This window comes from Acanthopagrus latus, chromosome 5 (genome assembly GCF_904848185.1).
Source record: "Acanthopagrus latus isolate v.2019 chromosome 5, fAcaLat1.1, whole genome shotgun sequence".
NCBI classification, from domain to species: Eukaryota; Metazoa; Chordata; class Actinopteri; order Spariformes; family Sparidae; genus Acanthopagrus; species Acanthopagrus latus.
Genome location: NC_051043.1, coordinates 16391165 through 16409010, shown reverse-complemented (window position 1 = coordinate 16409010; position 17846 = coordinate 16391165). Strand labels below are relative to the sequence as shown.

At 41.7% G+C, this 17846-nt stretch overlaps 1 protein-coding gene across 1 annotated transcript in view; it reads left to right on the top strand.

Moving 5' to 3' along the window:
• Positions 1–17846, top strand: part of adamts3 (ADAM metallopeptidase with thrombospondin type 1 motif, 3) — a 117515-nt gene that overhangs the window by 34912 nt on the left and 64757 nt on the right. The window lies entirely within an intron of this gene.

The window sequence follows — 17846 nt, the reverse complement described above, 5'->3', positions numbered from 1 at the left end:
CCCCACTGTGACTGGAAGGGTCTTCCAGCTCCAGCTCGCACAACAACGGGACCATTCACATAAAACTTGCGGGCCACACTAACATTAAACTTTCATATCCACAAAATATCGTCCCGTGGGCTGTGAGTTTGAGACCCATGCTTTACAGCCGTTGATTTTTTTGCCCTTTAATCTCAGCGGTATTGAAAAGTTCCCATGAGCTGACACCCCAAGTGCTAGTTTTCCTGCAGGCCGTGTTAGATAAGACAGCATCCACTGTGAATGGGCTTCACAGGAACAGAACAGAAGGGGTAAGGCTAGAAAGTGTTGCAGCTGTTGCTTGCTTCCAGTCCTCCTGAGCTCAGCATTGTGTGTGTGGTTATGACACTGTGTACTGCATTTTTCAGCACCTTGCCTTTCCTGTTGGGGCCTGAGCGTCAGATTAACAGAAGCAGAGCTGTGTGAAAACAAAGGTGCAACAAAGTTTTATTCAGAGAGTAACATTTTTTTTTTTGCTTTTTCTTTAACTTGCAATACTTAAAAAGATACATGGAAAGACACCACATGGCTAAAATAACACTTTTAAGTATAAGATCTGTCATAAAATATTAAAAGCCTCTACAATGAATTATTGGCTATTTACTGGTACTGATGAAATTCTAGCCAATAGAGTGCACATAATTTGAAGCCAAATTGTTTTTTATTGACTTTCTGAAAGCAGCACCAACAGACTGAAGAAGAAGAAGAAGAAGAAGAAGAAGAAGATGAAGAATCTAACATTCATCTTTGCATACTATAATTTGCCTCTCAGCCTTCAGTGGTGCATAATTACAGGTTTATAGCTTCTCTTGAAAATACTGAAGTGTGAAATTATTAGTTATCTGATTGGCATTGGCCACAAGAAGCGCGTAAATGATCAGTTACTGGTATCAGCTGGAGAAAATTCATGATGCGCATCACTAGTGTTCACATCAGATGTTGCAAATGACATTATATAGCAATCATCACAGTGTTTACAAGAAGACTATAACTTCATGTTTAAGAAGTACTTCATGCATGAAACTGGAGCAGACACGTAATTGCCGAACATCTCATTCCAAAAAAATCTTTGCAAGTCTCCACTCTGGCCCCAGTCTTCACCAGATTTTGGAACTTGGCTGCAGGGATTTGTTCCCGTTTTGCCACGAGAGCATCAGTGAGGTCCAACACCGCTGTTACGCGATAAAGTTGTTTTCAGAGGGCACTAGCACTGCCCACTTCTGTCATGTTGGAACAGGAAAGGGCCTCTCCTAAATAACTAACACAGCAATGATACAGAGGATTTTCCCAACACAGGTAAAAAAAAAAAAAAAAGCGAGGTTATCCCTCAACACAAGGCAACGTCATCCAATCATATAACTTGATCTGTCTTCATCAACAGGTGGAGATGGTCCATTTGTCATGGTATGGTAGATTTTCAAATTTTCAATGTCCTTCACTTTCTCCTTAGACTTCTAACCCACGTTGTCTCAAAAGCTGATATTGACTTTGTCATTTGACCGTCATTTAACAAATCCCTGTCAGCTTAATCCCATATGTGTTCAGTGGAGTTGAGGCCAGGGCCCTGAGCTGGCCAGACAAGTTTTACACACCAAAATGGGAAACTTATTTCATTCTGGACCTGCTTGTGAGACTGTAGAATTGTTTAAGAGTGTCCACATACTTACGGCCATATAGTTTATATTTCTGCATGGTTTCTGATCAGGGTTGACTTTCTTTACCAGCTGATAGTAAGGCAGTACTCTCAACTTTTGTTAAGGTCACCTCGACTGTGGGAATTGTGCCTGTTACGGCCGCGCCCATAACAAAAGATTATCCTGCCGTTTGTGGAACAAGATTCTGAATAAATAATTCTCCACGTCTTTTCTTAATTTCTCAGTTTTAACAATTCAGTGTGCAGAAACATGATTCTGCTGACACTCCTGCAAGTAAAACAGCTGTGAGCATTTTCTGTTTTTCTATTAAACAATTTTCTGTGATACGAGATGCCAACAAAAGCAAACAAAAGCCAGAGGATTACACATGGAAAGGTGCTAATAATCCCCCAGAACATTGTTTCTTTACAGAGCTCCGGTGCATCAACAGTTTGATTCGTGGAAGAGATTTTTATCTGAAAGGGATTCTCACAACATCATAATGTTTTCCATCTTTGAAAGTTAAGACATTTGCCATAAGACAAGTGAATAAAACAAGGATTTACCTGTGTGTTGACAGGTTCCGGGATGTTTTTGACAGGATATACTTAGTTCTATCCAACAAATGTGTACGTAGTGCAATTGAGGAAGTGAAATTGTTGTCCTTCATTTGGGAAATGATAATTTCTTTATGTGTTGTCAAGTTCACACCCTGAAAAAGTCATGTGGAAAAAAATATTGGCAATTCCTGTTTACATGATGGAGGCGAAGATAAAAATGACTGTAATCACTGGATTACTGAGAAAAGCTTCCAAACAAGAAGATTGTTGAAGTCTGAAGGCATGAGGAGTGTCCCTTTCTATGATTGTTAAGTGGATTTAAAAATAAATATCTTGGTTGACATCAGAGATGTTGATATTTCTCGAAAATGTGAATTAAAAAAAAAAAAGTGAGTTGTGACTCTAACTGTAAAAGCCACAGTGGTTCAGCCAAACGTGCCCTTAAAGTGGCCAGAGAACAAGTATTTTGCTTCAACTTTTAATTCTGAAGTAAGTGTTGGTTGCATAGTGTGAAACCTATAATTATTTAGATTGGTTCCCTATAAACCTTGCTTTTTGTAATGTAGTTTTGCTTGCCATTAGGCACAACATCTCCAGGGACAATTAAGGCTGACTGGCCATCCAGTCAGCCTGGCAGCTGGGCTCCATTTCTACCTGCTTTCTTGCCTCCATTAGAGAATGAAGTGAATGAATAATCTCATGTTTTATGCTGTGTTGGTGGCTGGGACTCAGATGCATTCAGTCATTTTTTTGCAGCCCCAGGGGTGGAAGTTAAAAGGAAGTGGAAGTTTAACAAAAAGTTAAAAGTTGCAAATCTACAATTTCACGTCAACAAACAAACTCCATTTTCTTATGAAGATCATTTGACATGAACAGTTCCAGGGTGGCTACTCAACGGACCTTGTGGAGAGAGACTGTTTGCAGTTGTTAAGTGTAATCACAATTCCTACCTGTAAAGACACTCAGATAACAATAACCAAATTCTGATAACACAGCAATCCTGCATCCTTGCTGACAGAAGTCGAAGGGTCCCAACCTGATGGCACTCTCTCTATGGGCAAATACATTTCCTGGAACAGAAATGGAATTAACACAAATGGAAAATGTGCCTGAAAGAAAAAAGATACTGAGTGAACTGACAGGGAGATTTTGCAGTTGAGAGATGATTAGCACTGATACTTGTCAGTGCTCTCTGGTGGACAAATGATGTAATCAAAACACTTGTTCTAAATCACCAAATATCAATCATCCAATATTTGTGACATTTCTAATCTGCAATTATGCAACATACTGCATGGAATGACGGTACTTGGATGGTTCGCTCCTGCTTGCCATAGGCAGGCCATAGTGTGGCCAGATGTCAGCCAAGAGCAAACCGAATAAACCAGATCCGGCCGACCAGAACAGAATGAACCGTGGCCCAGATTTTGGTCAGTTCTGGTGTATTCAGTTTGCTTTTTTTTGGCTGACATCTGAATTATTCCATAATTCCATGCCGTATGGGGGCCAGATATCGGCTGATATCAGGAAGATTAAAAATATCCTGATATTGAGATATCAATCAATATACACGTTTGTTTCAAATGTTTTTATCAACCACTTATGTGTAAGGGAGGAAGGATATTTTACAATTGATTGTTGAACCTTATACTTTAAAATTACACCCAGTAAAATGTAATCAAATCATCCCAAGAGTCTCCATGTTCATTATAATCTATAGAAACACATAGAAATAGAAGTTTTATCGTTGCATATACACAGATACCAACAAATATACTGTTTGTAATGGGCCAATCAACTGATTATATCATCCAACAGATGTGTTGCTCTGGCTCTAGTTATTATACAATGAAACAATGAATAAACAGCAAATCTTCCCATTGCGGAAACTGGTCCCTGCATATTTTTGATTTTGATGATCGGTGAAATTGTTGGCAATTAACTGTCTGTCAGTCCGGAAATCTGATAGTCAGAAACAGTTTTGGCTCCAGTGATACGTATATAGAGGTTTAAAATGCTGCCTGGTACACCTTAATAGTCAGATGAACACACATGAAAACAAACACACAGAATCTCTTAAGAGCACTGCCCACACTCTTTACCCTCACATAATGAGTATTTGACTGTATGTATTTCAACCTTTCATTCATTCACACGTACATAGATAATCATGCTGACAGATGGATATGTGTGTGTGTGTGTGTGTGTGTGTGTGTGTGTGTGTGTGTGTGTGTGTGTGTGTGTGTGTGTGTGTGTGTGTGTGTGTGTGTGTGTGTGTGTGTGTGTGTGTGTGTGATCCTGGGGAAATGAGAATTACAGTGGGAGCAAATGTCTGGACTCCTCTGTGCCCCTGAGATCAGATCTGATGTTATCTGGCCTGACGCCCAGGTGAAGGATTCACCCTCAGCAGCACTTGGATATGAGGTTTTATTTTCACATGGTAGTGAAAATAGAGTGAGAGACTAGTGAAAAGCCTCATGTCTGAGGGCGTATCAATGACTTTCACGATGGGGTGAAGTTTGGGAAAGTGAGCGAGAGAGAGAGAGAGAGAGAGAGAGAGATCCTGAAAGAAAACGGTGATTTATATTTGTCAGACAGATGTGTTAAGCAGAGTGGGGGCTGGCTGAGTACAGAGGAATTTTGTGAGCTGGCAGGAATGAAAAAACACTCAAGGGAGAGAGGAGACAAAAAGGGAGAAGTGAATAGTCTTTGAGTTTTAATCCTGCTAGAACCTGAAAATATGATCTATCAGGGAGAGGAGTGAGAACGACTCAGGGAGTGTAATTGGCAACAGAAGACAGGTTGGAGTAAGGTGTTTTCACCACTGCCAAGCCTCTTACTGCTGTAATTATAAAGCTGTTCACTGTTGCATCTGAAGCTGAGGTTCATCTCAGTACTTTTTAGTGTTGATTAAATGTAAAAGCTCCTGTTTCCCCCTGTCAGACCTAAGTATCACAGCACAGTGTGCAGCCTGGTTAGAAAATGTATGCAAAACACTTTTTCACCAGCAGATTGATTTGGGGAATGATTTTGGGAGTTGGGTCAGGTAATTGCTTCATTGAAGTTAGGTTCCCCTTAAATTCTGGTTCGCCTGGGCAGAGAGAAATGAACGACTTAAGCTGCTCAGTGAATGTGCACGGTGCAAAGTAGGGCACTGCTAAACGCAAGCATGTGTGCTCAGCAGACCTCGGCTGGAAGAAAGGGTTTATGCAAGGTGCCTGTATGCACTGCTCACTCCTTACACAAGGAGGCAGATACTGTATTTCTTTTTGTGGGAGCGTCAAAAACTCATTATGCCTCAGCAGGCTCAGGATTCCTTTGATTTTCAGAGTGAAAGCTCCGTAAACCTTCCGAGGATCTCCTTCAACCCAGTGATGTGGGTGAAAGATGAATGATGCTGTTTGACCATGTGTTTCCACTTGAAGCCTAGAGAGGTTGAGAGACAGAAGGACTGGAAGGTCTTTGTCATTTGCTGGGTGTTGTAAGAGATGGAGTGCTGTGATTCTGAAGGTTGTGACCTGAAGGAGGGTTGCAAAATTGTAGATGAGTGAATGGAGATGAAAGTCTGCAGGGCAGATGAAAGCTCACGTATCTTTCTCTTATTTGCCTTTGAGCAAGGTATGTCACTGGATCAGCGATGATGTGGATTGAAAGAAAATGAATCGGCAATTACTTTTATGATCAGTTTATAATCACAAGACTTTGGTGTGAGAGGCCTCTTGGATGAGAGGTGAAATGTCTTCGAGACACTGAAACAAGTCCAGTTGCCAACGATACAGCCCTCAGAATCACGATGACCGTGAAACCTCTAAAATCACCATTCATAGCTAATCGCGAACCCACAATTCACATTGTTTCTATGATTTGTCACAACTTCATACAGTTCCCCAGCTCAGCATCTCACCAACTCACACAGCCGCTGACTTATGTCAGCATCTTCAAGTAAGGTACCAGCTGAGGGAAACCAACAATTGGCTGTTAAAAGATGTTTTATTTCCTAACCAGCCCACGTCACAGAGCTGCACTGTCCGTATTGCTAAGCTTCTTGAATCTTCCTCACACAGACAAAGTAGGCTGCAGGTAATCCAGGTCTGCCGGTGAAGGGCTGATATTACGCTGCAGCTGTTGGTGTACAGCTGCTTCTGCAGTGCTTGCCACCTGTTTTCTGCTTGTTTTTGTTCATATGCGCCCTGATGAACTCCAGCCTCTCTCCACGGCGACATCTAATATCCGACACAGACAAAGTCGGGTATCATCAGTTTAGATACCAAGATATGCCAACACGGTTTGAGCAAATGAAGGTTCTTTATGCGACGATGCAGCTGCTGGTCTTTCCTGCACAAACCTGTGAGGTAATTCGCTGTGGCCCCCTGCTTCCTTTAATGGGTAGCTTGTGTTTGGACGACTTGTGATAGCAGAAGATGAATCCTCAGATGCTGCTAATGGCTTTTCTTTTTCCACCCTCAGCAGTGTTTTAATTTCCTTGCACAGGTACCTGCTCCTTGAAACATGAAAACACATCTGCACATTTCTCCCCCCTTTGAACATGATTGTAGTCATAAAAAAGGAGCATCGCCATATGATTTCAATTGTCGGGACGTGAGGCACGTGTTTTGAATTACGGTGTGAGGACGGGAGAATTTAACGATAGGGAAAGCAATTTACCTTGAGTAATGAAACATTTGGATAAGGTTAAGGTGACGAAGGTTATCGGGTTTGCTTCATGCATGTTGGTTAGGATTGAGTGCTTTGTAAACAGAAGTAATTTCAACAATGTCAGAGGTGGGAACACTCTTGCTGGTGTGCATATGTGTGGGGGGAAAAATTAAGCTGACCCCAGAGAGCTTTGAAGTCTTCTGCTGCTCCTCAAAGCTCCAAATCAAGGCAGTGTGAACCCAGACACGTGCTGAATACAACAACAGTGTCATCAGGAGGCTACGCAATTCATTAATGAAGCTGATCACACTCCATCTGATATCTGCCCGTCCCCTATGTGCATGATGAACCAGCGGATTGGAAAGATATGATCCATAGTCCCTCGCCTCTTTGGAAATATGAACCTTGCATGCGTCTGATGATTTCTTTCCATCTGAAACCTGGTGATAATTAGCGACTCCAGTCCAAGCCAACGATCTGAAGCGAGGGTGGAAAAGACCTTGGAAGCACTGAGCAATATTTTGAATCGAGAATCGCTACGTTTTGTTCTCTACCGACTCGCCGTGATTCATCGCACTGCTTTCCAAAAGTCACATGGCATCTCTTTCTTCTTTCCATCCAGTCTGCCTGCTCGCTGGAGCCAAATACTTCAAATTCTTGTTGCCTGTTGAGATACTACATCCACCGTGTGCTTTACAGAGAAAAGCTCATCCCCCCAAAAAAAGTAGGAAAGCGACGTCAACAGCTGTTTGTGGGGCACAGAAGGAGATTTGTGTGTGTGTGTGTGTGTGTGGAGTATTGCAAAACTTTGCATTTCCTTTGCCTGACTCAAATGTCTTCGCATTGTGTAAGAATCTGAGGGCTGAAATAATACTGCCTGGAAGTTACACCATGCACATCAGAGAAGTAGCCCAGAACTCATCTCGTGATTAAGTGTTGTTTGTGTGATTTTATCTCAAATGCTGCTTTCTCACTTGTTTATGTGAAAATGTTGGGTTTTTGTACTGGCCTCTTGTATTTTGTACCAATCCTGTCGTTGGCACAAGCTCTCTCTCTCACAGCTCTTCTACCTGCCTAGGTTTTAATGTAATAGTTAGATAGATTTTTTTTAAAAAACTAGATCTATATGTTTGGCCTTTCTGTTGCTTTATTTCATAGAACAGCTGAAGAGTGACAGGAAATGGGATGAGAGAGACGGGGATGACATGCAGCAAAGGGTTACAGCTACGAGGGTGCCCTTAGTTTTCAAAGATGGATATTTATATTGAAATCCTTGTGCTGGTTTCATACAGGTGTATATTATTTTGTGTGTGTATATATATATATATATATATATATATATATATATATATATATATATATATATATATATATATATATATATATATATATATATATATATATATATATATATATATATATATATATATATATATATATATATATATATATATATATATATATATATATATATATATATATATATATTCAAAACTGGAGCAGGGGAAATAAAACAAGAAAAAGCAAAAAAAGAAATATGTCTCATTTGCATAAAAAATAAAAATGTTTAAATCTGTATATTTAAGAAGATGTATTTAGTGAAAAAAAGAAAGACTCTCATGACTGAATAATACACCTAATTTAAATGTCCTTCATGTTTTACTGGATGTTTTTTTGTATATCGATAATCAGATTTCACCTAAAACACATCAATCAAGGACAAGGCAGCACAAGGACAATACTCTGTGTAGTGAACGTGGAAAAACAACATTGTCAAAAAGTAACAGGTCTCTATTGAGGAAACTGAATAAAGTAGGGAACAGTTGGACTGTCCTCTTACTTTGAAAAGCACAATAACTAGTTTGGAGCGGCAGGGCGAGACGGTGGCGCTATCTGGCTGCTTCGTCACTTTTAGTGTTGTCGGACTGTCAGCCATGCCAAACAAAACTCATCAGGGAAATCATCATCAGTGAAACCAGCTGCAGTAGTGATTATCTGTAAAAACCCGGCTGATTGTCAATCCTATGTATGATGCCTCAGTGATTCATTGCTCTCCCTCTCTTTTGTCACCTCCCTCACCACCCAAGGAGGTTATGTTGTGGATCGCAATTAGATAAATGTTGCGTTGGAGATTGTAAGATAGAAAATGCACATGACTGCATAATGAGAAAAAAGATGAACTAGGAAGAATCAAAGAAGCTAGAGAGCTCTAGTCATGTTCCGAGAACGTGATTTTATTTCCATCTGGATCTACACAGTGCTGACGGTAGTTACAGTTCAGTTTTTGTTTTGTTTTTTTTAAACATTTTCTACCAGCTGAAATGAAAACAAACAGGACCCAAAACATTCATGGCGGAGGTCCATTCACAATCTTACACCTCCCTCAACATTTTAAGAAATTTCTTCGTGTTTTAAGCTCTGATATTTCTGTTTCTTTATCAGTCACGTTGGGCGGGTGGAGAGTGGAAACAGTTTGTCACTTGACCTTTTAAGATGGTGACATTGGGTTGTTTGTTCTTTGAGAGAAAGAGAGGGGGAAAAAAAAAGAAAAAAGCGGATGCAGGTCACCAAAATATATTGAACTCCCTGAAAGGAAATACAGTGAGCATTTCTTCCAAAAAGGCAGTTCGCACCCTACCATGAATGAAGCCTAAGTTTTGCCTCATGTTGTAACCGACCGACCCCAACAAGGCGTACCGTTGTCTGCCTCACTCTCTCTCTCTCTCTCTCTCTCTCTCTCTCTCTCTCTCTCTCTCTCTCTCTCTCTCTCTCTCTCTCTCTCTCTTAACTCACACACACTCCACACATGTTTGATACTCTGTTTCTCAGATAAGCAGCTTTGCAACAGAGAGGCAGTAAAAACTTTAAGACAGCGGGCCCTATGTGAAAACAGCTGCACAGAAATGAAGCACTCGTGGGGTTGAGCACAGGTTGCTGTTTCTGGTGCCAGTAATCAGTTGTTGTTTTTGAGAGTCTCCTCCAAACACAAATAAAAATGCAAGGGACAAGTGCTCCATCACTCCAGGGTGCTGAAAGGTGGTGTTGAGGTTGAAAAGACAGGTCACAAAAAACAAAACCGCTCCTCGGGCACTCTGAAGCAAAACAAAGAGAAAAAGGTTTAATGGTTCAGAAAACAGGGGCCCGTTGGTGATTAAAACAATTACAGGCTGTCTAAATAAAGAACTTTGATACACTTTTCCTTCTTGCTCTGCCGAGGAGTGCCCAAACAACATTTTCTTTTCTGCAACCTGTTTTAAGTGATTTAAGTCAAGTCAGAGTCAAGTGCCTCGGTTGGTACAAGAGCCTGACCCTTGCAGTTTTGTTCCGTCTTTGGGATTTTCTTTTTGTTCCTCTGGGTTTTTAAAGATCAAACCTGATACTCCAAATGCCTTGTTTTGTCTGACTGTTTTTCCAAAACCACAATATATTCAACTCACTACCACGGGAGACTAGAAGAAAGACAGCATTTATTCACATGTTAGAAGCAATAGAAGTGCCTTTAATGATTAAGAATCAAAACTGCTGGTCATTATTGTTGATGGACCAATTGATAAAAACAAATAATAAATTGAGCTCGGCAAAACTGTTCAATGTTGCATAAACAGCTGTAGCCTATAATTTGCCTATAAGTGAGAACCATAAAATTTAAAGGGCCCATATTGCCAAAATTATGATTAACTGTCCTTTTTTTCCTTAATTTAATGGAATGTTCAGACAGAGGGTGAATAGATATGTTTTTTGTTTTTTTAAAACATTAAACCAGTCAACATTTTCTGCGAGGCATCCAAAATTAAAGTATGTAGCTAAAGAGTGAGCATAATATGAGACCTTTAATTCAAGGCAGGTTTTCAGGAATTCAGCGCCAACATTCAGTAAGGCTGTATGTTGTTCACACTAAAAGATGACTGGAATTTACAGCCTTAAAACTTGGTGGGCCTTCATGTGATTGTATTTTGGCATATGTTTGTGTGGTTGTGGCCATGATTTTCACATTTTTAGATAAATCTACTTGGACATGTCCACTGGTCTGGCAGTTGAGCTCCCTCTTTATACCATTTATTATCAATCTTTGAACTGTAAACATTCACTGGAGTTCAAACTCAGACTTGAGATCACTGGTGCAGTCGTCACTGCACTCGTCCAAGCTGACTAAACCATAGAGGGACTGCAAAGCCCATCAAACCATTGCAGCAAGAATGGTGTCTTAATAGTGTCTTATATAGTGATATAGTGAACCAGAGTTCTCAGTAGCGATGCTTGTCATACCAAAGCTGTTGTAAATGGCAATTCTGCACTGAGAAGACTCACCACACACCGTTATTTTACTTCAGTGAAAGATGTATTTTTTTTTCTCCAGAAAGCGCAGCCTTCAATTTTGGGTGAGTTGACTCCCCATTGTGACCAGCAGCATCCAAATGTTAATTTTCCAGCTCTCAGGGTCCTCCAGGCATGCAGAATTGCTCCTTTAGAAGCCGACACATTGTCAAATTCTCAGATACCACCTCGGTCTGTTTGCTTCAGTATGTTTGATGTGTTATTTCTTCATTTTTATGTTACCGGTACTGCTGCTGACCAAAATCTTGTGGAGATTTTAACTTTGAATTTCACTCCTCCAGCAGGTGGTTAAATTGAAATTTAATGAGGGGGTGACATTTATTTTTAATGAGGACCCATCCAGGTTTTACTTGCACAAACATTAAAGCTTTGTGTTTGTGTTTATTTCTTTTTTTATTCTTTCTCTGGATTTCAACATGTAGTCTGTTATGTGGTCCCAAGGCTTGATGATGTCATGTGTTACAAAATATTTGGCTGCTGCAGATAATTTGGAAACATCCCTGCTCCTTGTTGGCAGTGTAGATTTTTATTTTGTTGGTTGAATGGTGGGTGCCAAATTTCAAAAGTGCTACGCAGTCCAAACAACTCACCAGAAATCCACCTTTACTCTCCTGGCTTCTCCTGTAGGTGTGCTGCATCAGTGGCTAAAAAATGTGTGACTTCACCTGCTGACACTCTTTTCCACTATTGTGGATTCTTTTCTTGTCCTGCAGGTTTCCAGTGTCTCCAGGCTGACTAACTTGCCTGCCTGGGAAGCTTCTATCTATTGTGGCTGGTGTTGTTAAAGTAGAAGGCTGTTAATTGATTCATTTATTTATTTTCAGTCACCTGGGAGCGGAGGAAAAAAATGTAAACTCAACATCCACTTATTATCACCTTTAAAAGTTGCTGTGGTGCACACAGAGCAACATTAACTTTCCTTGTTGGAATCATGTTTGTGACAACTTTACAAATGGTAGTCCAACATCGACTCTTATTTTTGCTCCTGTGGGTACTGTTAGGGAAAAGATGTGTGCCACAAAACCGAGACTACTGTATGAACTGAATATGCTACAAAGCTGGGCTGACAAGAGGTTATGGGGAACATACGCCTAGAGTTTCATGCTATTAGCGACACCTTTCACATTACCGTGGTTGTATGACCTTGAGGTAAGGTGAAATGATTGATTAGAGCAGCTTATGTGCCGTAGACGGGAACTGTTGTCAAGTTGAACATCCAGAGCAACTTTGGTGTGTGTTTTGTGGAGTAAGCACTATCAATGACTACACATAAAAATCAAAGTTTGACTCATTCTTTTACAGTGTGCCTGTATATATTTTCTTTGCCAGCGCAGCCAAGACTTGGAGTCATTAGTGATGCTTTAATATAAATCCCAGTGGGAGCAGCTGTGTTGGCTTTAATTGTAGATCTAAAACTCCCCACAAGCCCGTTCACAGCGCTTCAGAAGCTTCAGGTGGGCCATGGAGAATGCACATAGACAAAAACGCGCCTCTTAAAATCTCCACCGCACTTCAGCGTGGAACCGCAGACCTGCATGGCGTCTCCACCGCGTGAAATGCCTCGGCCAGCATCTTTGCTCCTGTTGCGCTGCGCTGCTGGTAATTAGACTGCTGTTGTTGCTGCTGTCACCGCTCATTTTCAACTCTATTGAGGCAGGAGGAAAAAAAGGGCTAAAACAATATTGCCTCACTCGTAAAAATCCAGTGTAATTATCCCAGGGTTTATGTGCCCTAGGGGGTCAAAAATCCCCTTACACGGCGAGAAGTACATTGCCAGCGCTAAATCAGCTGCAGCTTCGGAACACCTTCACGCTGGAGCTGCCACCCGACCAACATGATCGAGCTAGAAATGATGCTAATTTTGTTTTTCTATTCAGTACTGATGTGGCATTCCTACTGAAACAGGGCACCCGATTTCAGGCCATTGTTCACTCATGCATATACTTCCATAAAAGCCATATTGTTCAGGAACAACATAACACATTTCTTATAGGCCACTGTAAAATGAGATGTCAACCAAGAAAGATGTGGCAGTAATGGCTTCTTTTTTCACTCATTGTTTTCCTCGTACACACGCAAAAAGAGAACATGCATCACCTGCTGTGGTGTTTCATACGGAGAAGTACGTGAAGAGAATACACTCCTCATCAGCGCCATGTTCCACACATGGCTGTATTGATTTAAACAAGGCGGTGTCCCAGCGTTAAAGCTGACCGAGCAGCCATTAATGTTACCTGCGGTTGATTGGTGGATTGTGCTCTCCATGTATAGTGTGTTTTAGTGTGCATGGCTAATTTGAGGTCAATAAACATGAAACTCTTTTAAAAAGTCATATCCTGTGCTGGATGTGATATGGAGTAGTGAGGCAATATGCCATAAAGACGGCACCTTGTTCAAACTATTAAAGCAAATTGGCCATAAAAGTGAACAGGTATCATTCAGATTTTTTCTCAGAGTTTTATCATTTAATCCCTCCCTGGAAGTTAATTGAAAGTTTGTTTGCCAAAATCGATAAAAACTGTTCTTAATATGCACAGTCCAAAAACAGTTTGAGTGATATTTCCATAAGTAAAAAAAATATGTGATTTAGAAAGGAAAAAAACCTCTTAACTCTTCACTTCATTTATAATATTTCTTTCTTTCTTTTTTTTTTTTACCCAAGCCATTCAGAACTGTATTGGATTTCAAATGGATTTTTGTCATTACTTGTCCCCTGACATGTCATAACATGTTTATGATGAGGTTTCTCATGGCCTGTGTCGTTTGGGATCGCCTCCGTTGAGCGGCAGTGGTCAGGGCGATGCTGCTTTTTTCACAGTTCAGATCGCACTGAAACCTATTTTCTCTTCTGTTCATGTGGGAAGCCATGTGTGAATCTGCACTACTGATCAAAACACTCTTTCTCTGGGAGCAGTTTGAGTGCATGGCATATGTCCAATTGTCTGTCGCTAGAGAGATAATTCAGAGTTGAGTGGCACTCTCAACTTAAACCTGCAATAACCATTTGGACTTAAATGCCATCAGTCTCTCTGTTGTTGATTTTATGATATTTGAACTCTGCTCTAACGCTGCAACTACAGAAAGCAAGAAATCCTGCTCCCTCACCTGGTCTATTTGTTCACCTTGTTTTAGGTTTGCCACATGAGACAAATTACCATCAGCTTACAGAGCATATTTGATGCAAATTCCCGTAACCAGTTAGAATGCGCATATTGTATCATTTCATGCACAAAGTAGAGTATGTAGGCCAATCCTGCCACTCTGCTTCACAGCAGAATGAGATAAAAGGATTAAAGGCTATATTTTAATGCCAGAATGCTGCTTGTTGTGGGTGAAATACCTAGGATATTTTGGCATTTTCCCATAAAGTAAGATGCTTTTTTCTGTTATGTACTAATATTTTGGATTAGAAAATAAACATACATATCTGCATGTCTCAAGGAGGAGGCAGTGCCGTGGCAGGGGGCTGAGGGGGCCCAATTGTTGAAAAACGTGCGCTAAAGTGCCCTCTTGGTTGGCAAAACACACTAAACTGCCCCCTTGGCTGGTAAAAACACGATAAACTGCCCTCTTGGGAGCCAACACGCGTGCTGAAGTGCCCTCTTCAGTGGCGAGAATGCGCTGCATGTGCCCTTTGTTTTCTTTTCGCCCCTGCCCTTCAAAAAGTCTGTGCACGCCACTGGCTGTAAGTATTCATGCATTGGCCTGAAAACAAACAAATTCTGTTGTGTTTCTCCTTCTTTTCCGCCTGGGTGCGACAATTTACGATAAGTCAGTCCGGCGTCATTTCTGGACTGTGAGTGTCTGCGAATGGTAGATATCAATGCCGTCACAGCAGACACAGTAGATTTCCACTCCAGGCTGATGGTGAGTTGCCTGTCGCCTACCTCTGTGCCATTTTTAGCCTGCGGCGGCTCTGGCTGGCCTCATTGCCACCTTGCGGCACAGTGCCACGTGTGGGCAGGCGCTGGCTGGCTGGCTGGGGGCCTCTCCCATCTCCCAGGCTGCTACTGCTGCTGGCGTATGGTGGGGCTCCCTTGGGACTGGGCTGTGGGCCTGGGGTGGGGTGGGGAGAGGCGAGGAGTAGGAGGAGGAGGTGAGGGCTCGCCGCTGACTGAAGCACACTAGTGGTCTTAAGGAGCGCTGCTGAGGGGAAGTCCTGTGCGTTTGAAGTAGGGACCTCAGAAAGCCTGTTTACTCAGGAGGGGGAGGGGGAAGCTGGCCCGCTGCACAAGAATGCCTGTGTCATGACGGGAGCGGCGGAGAGGAGGAATGCACTCCACAATCCCAACACTGTCGGAGCCGGGCCAGGGCTGAGGTGGCAGCCATTTCTTCCTATTTATTTAAGCTCCCTCTCCACTCAATCACTGGCCCTGTCTGTGGCCCTAAGCATCCCTGGAAAATTGAAAAATGGCCTGCGCTTTTATTTATGGCTTGACATTTCCAAGTATTCGCCAGTATCTTCACCCAGTGTGGATAAAATATTAAAACTGTGAATTGCTTTGCTTTAATCATTTGTTTATTCAGCGGACGGTCACGGAGCACAGAGGAGCTTTTTTCTTCAGTAGAATGTTCGGCTGTTCCTTTTCCTCAGATGCAGACATGTATGCTTAGAAGATTTCGGGCAAATCATAGTCTTTCACTCTAAAAGAACTTTGGGTGGTTTCGGTTTCACATTCGATTACTTTGGAGAGCATCAGAAAACTGCACTGGGCCACCTGAGACTGTCTCCCTCCAGGAGCACTGCACCGCAGGTCATTACCGGGACGTGAGGTTGAATCGCTATACAGCAAATAGACGCGTGTGTTAATCCGATTCGTCATGTGATCTTAACCGGTTCATAGACCACAAAAGGTGAAACCCAGTACAGAGCGCAGACATGTCCGTCAGGTTTAGCTAAATTCATAGGCGCTGGAACATGGTTTGTTTTGACTCCCCGCTGCCAAATGTTCTAACACGGCAGGAGGAGGACCCTCTGTAACACACAAGCTACTTGTGAGCCCATGTGACCTTTGTTTACCAACCCTGGTTTGTTTGTAAATGGGCGGCGTGGACCTACATGAACCCATTTTTTTTTTTTTTTTTAAGACCAGTAGTGTCTCGCTGGCAGACTACAGCAACAGTTTTATGGACTCCCGTCGTTTTTTTTTTTAGTTTTCATATTCAGCGTGAGGAAGAGAACAGAGATGTCCCGGGGTTAAACAAATGCAAGGGGGACCACAGGGTCCATCACGCACACAGCCGGGGGTCCTTGGTGTGATTTATTCGGAAAACGAACCGAACAGAAGCTGTGCAATACAAAACATGTACCACTGTATGCACAAGTCAAAGAGTTCAGCTCTCATAAGTAATTAGCTATAGCTTACAAAGACCCGAGTGCTGAATTAAGTCCTCAAAGTGCAATACATAGCTTTTTGAAAGGTCCTATGATGAAAGCCAAAGAGTATCATTTTATTCAATTGGTTTTTCTGTGACTGCCAAATACGTTTTGTTAGCATATGACAAACATTTTGAAGTTGATTTTAGCAATTTGGAGTTATAGAAGCATTACAGGGATTAAATACTTTTAGCACACAGTAAAAGCTAAGAGAAAATTGGTGTTGGTCTCATTGACAAGGTCCTAATTGCAGTGTTTTGTGTCAGTGAAAAGTTCAACCAACTGTTCAATCAGTACTGAACACTGGCTTGTTTTATGTTGCAATGATGGAGTAGGTCTCTGAAAAACAGTCTCCTCTGCCTGCCAACACTTGAGAAACTCTATTTTCAACCACCAAGAGTGCGCTGAAGGTTCAACCGCCACATTTGAGATTATGTCAGACCAAATTAAAATGAACTAAATACAAAACTTTACAACAAAAGCGTAATTTTCCACTGTGGCTGAGACCAAACAAAACAAACAGTAGGCATAATCACAGCCTTACTGTTGGCCAGCGGCTCCAGCAAAGCAAAACTGTGCTGCTCAACGACACCCTGATGATTCATTCACGTCCCTGCCAAGGTTTTCCCCCGCCGGGTTTTCAACCTGCAGCTCTCCTGCTGGCTGCTTTTATGACCGACCAAGCTGCTGATATTTCAGTCATTATTAAAGTAGAAAATGGTAATCTCCTACTGTAAAGCAGCGAAGTGTAAAGTAAGGGATATCTGTGGCCACTTCAGTTCTCTGGGTAGGCATTGTTTACTCCAGGCAGGATTACCGAGGGGGACCAGATGATGGATTTCATATCAGCAGCGCTCCCAGCGAGGTCTGACAGAGACGGCTTCAGCCTTTAAAGTGTAAAGCTAAGCAGTATTAGGGAGACGTTAAGTACTAGGACGCCGTTCCATCAAAAATGGCAAGTATTAGCAATTTCATGGTCTGATTCAGCAAGTTCAGAGGGGACCATACTGTCAAGTCAGATAATTCACTTCATTTTCATATCAAGCAGATACATCCTTTGAAGTCCAATCTGATTGTCCTGTTACATAACCACAGCAGATTATCTGTGAATTGTAAAAATGCTTTAAAACAACTACTGATATAGTTGTTTGTACGGTGTCACTACTAGCAGTAAATTTACTTTTATTCACAAGAATATGAACTGTGAGTGTTCAAGGCTTTTAAGAGCACAGCTCATGCTGTCTGCTTAGAGCTGACAGCCTGAAT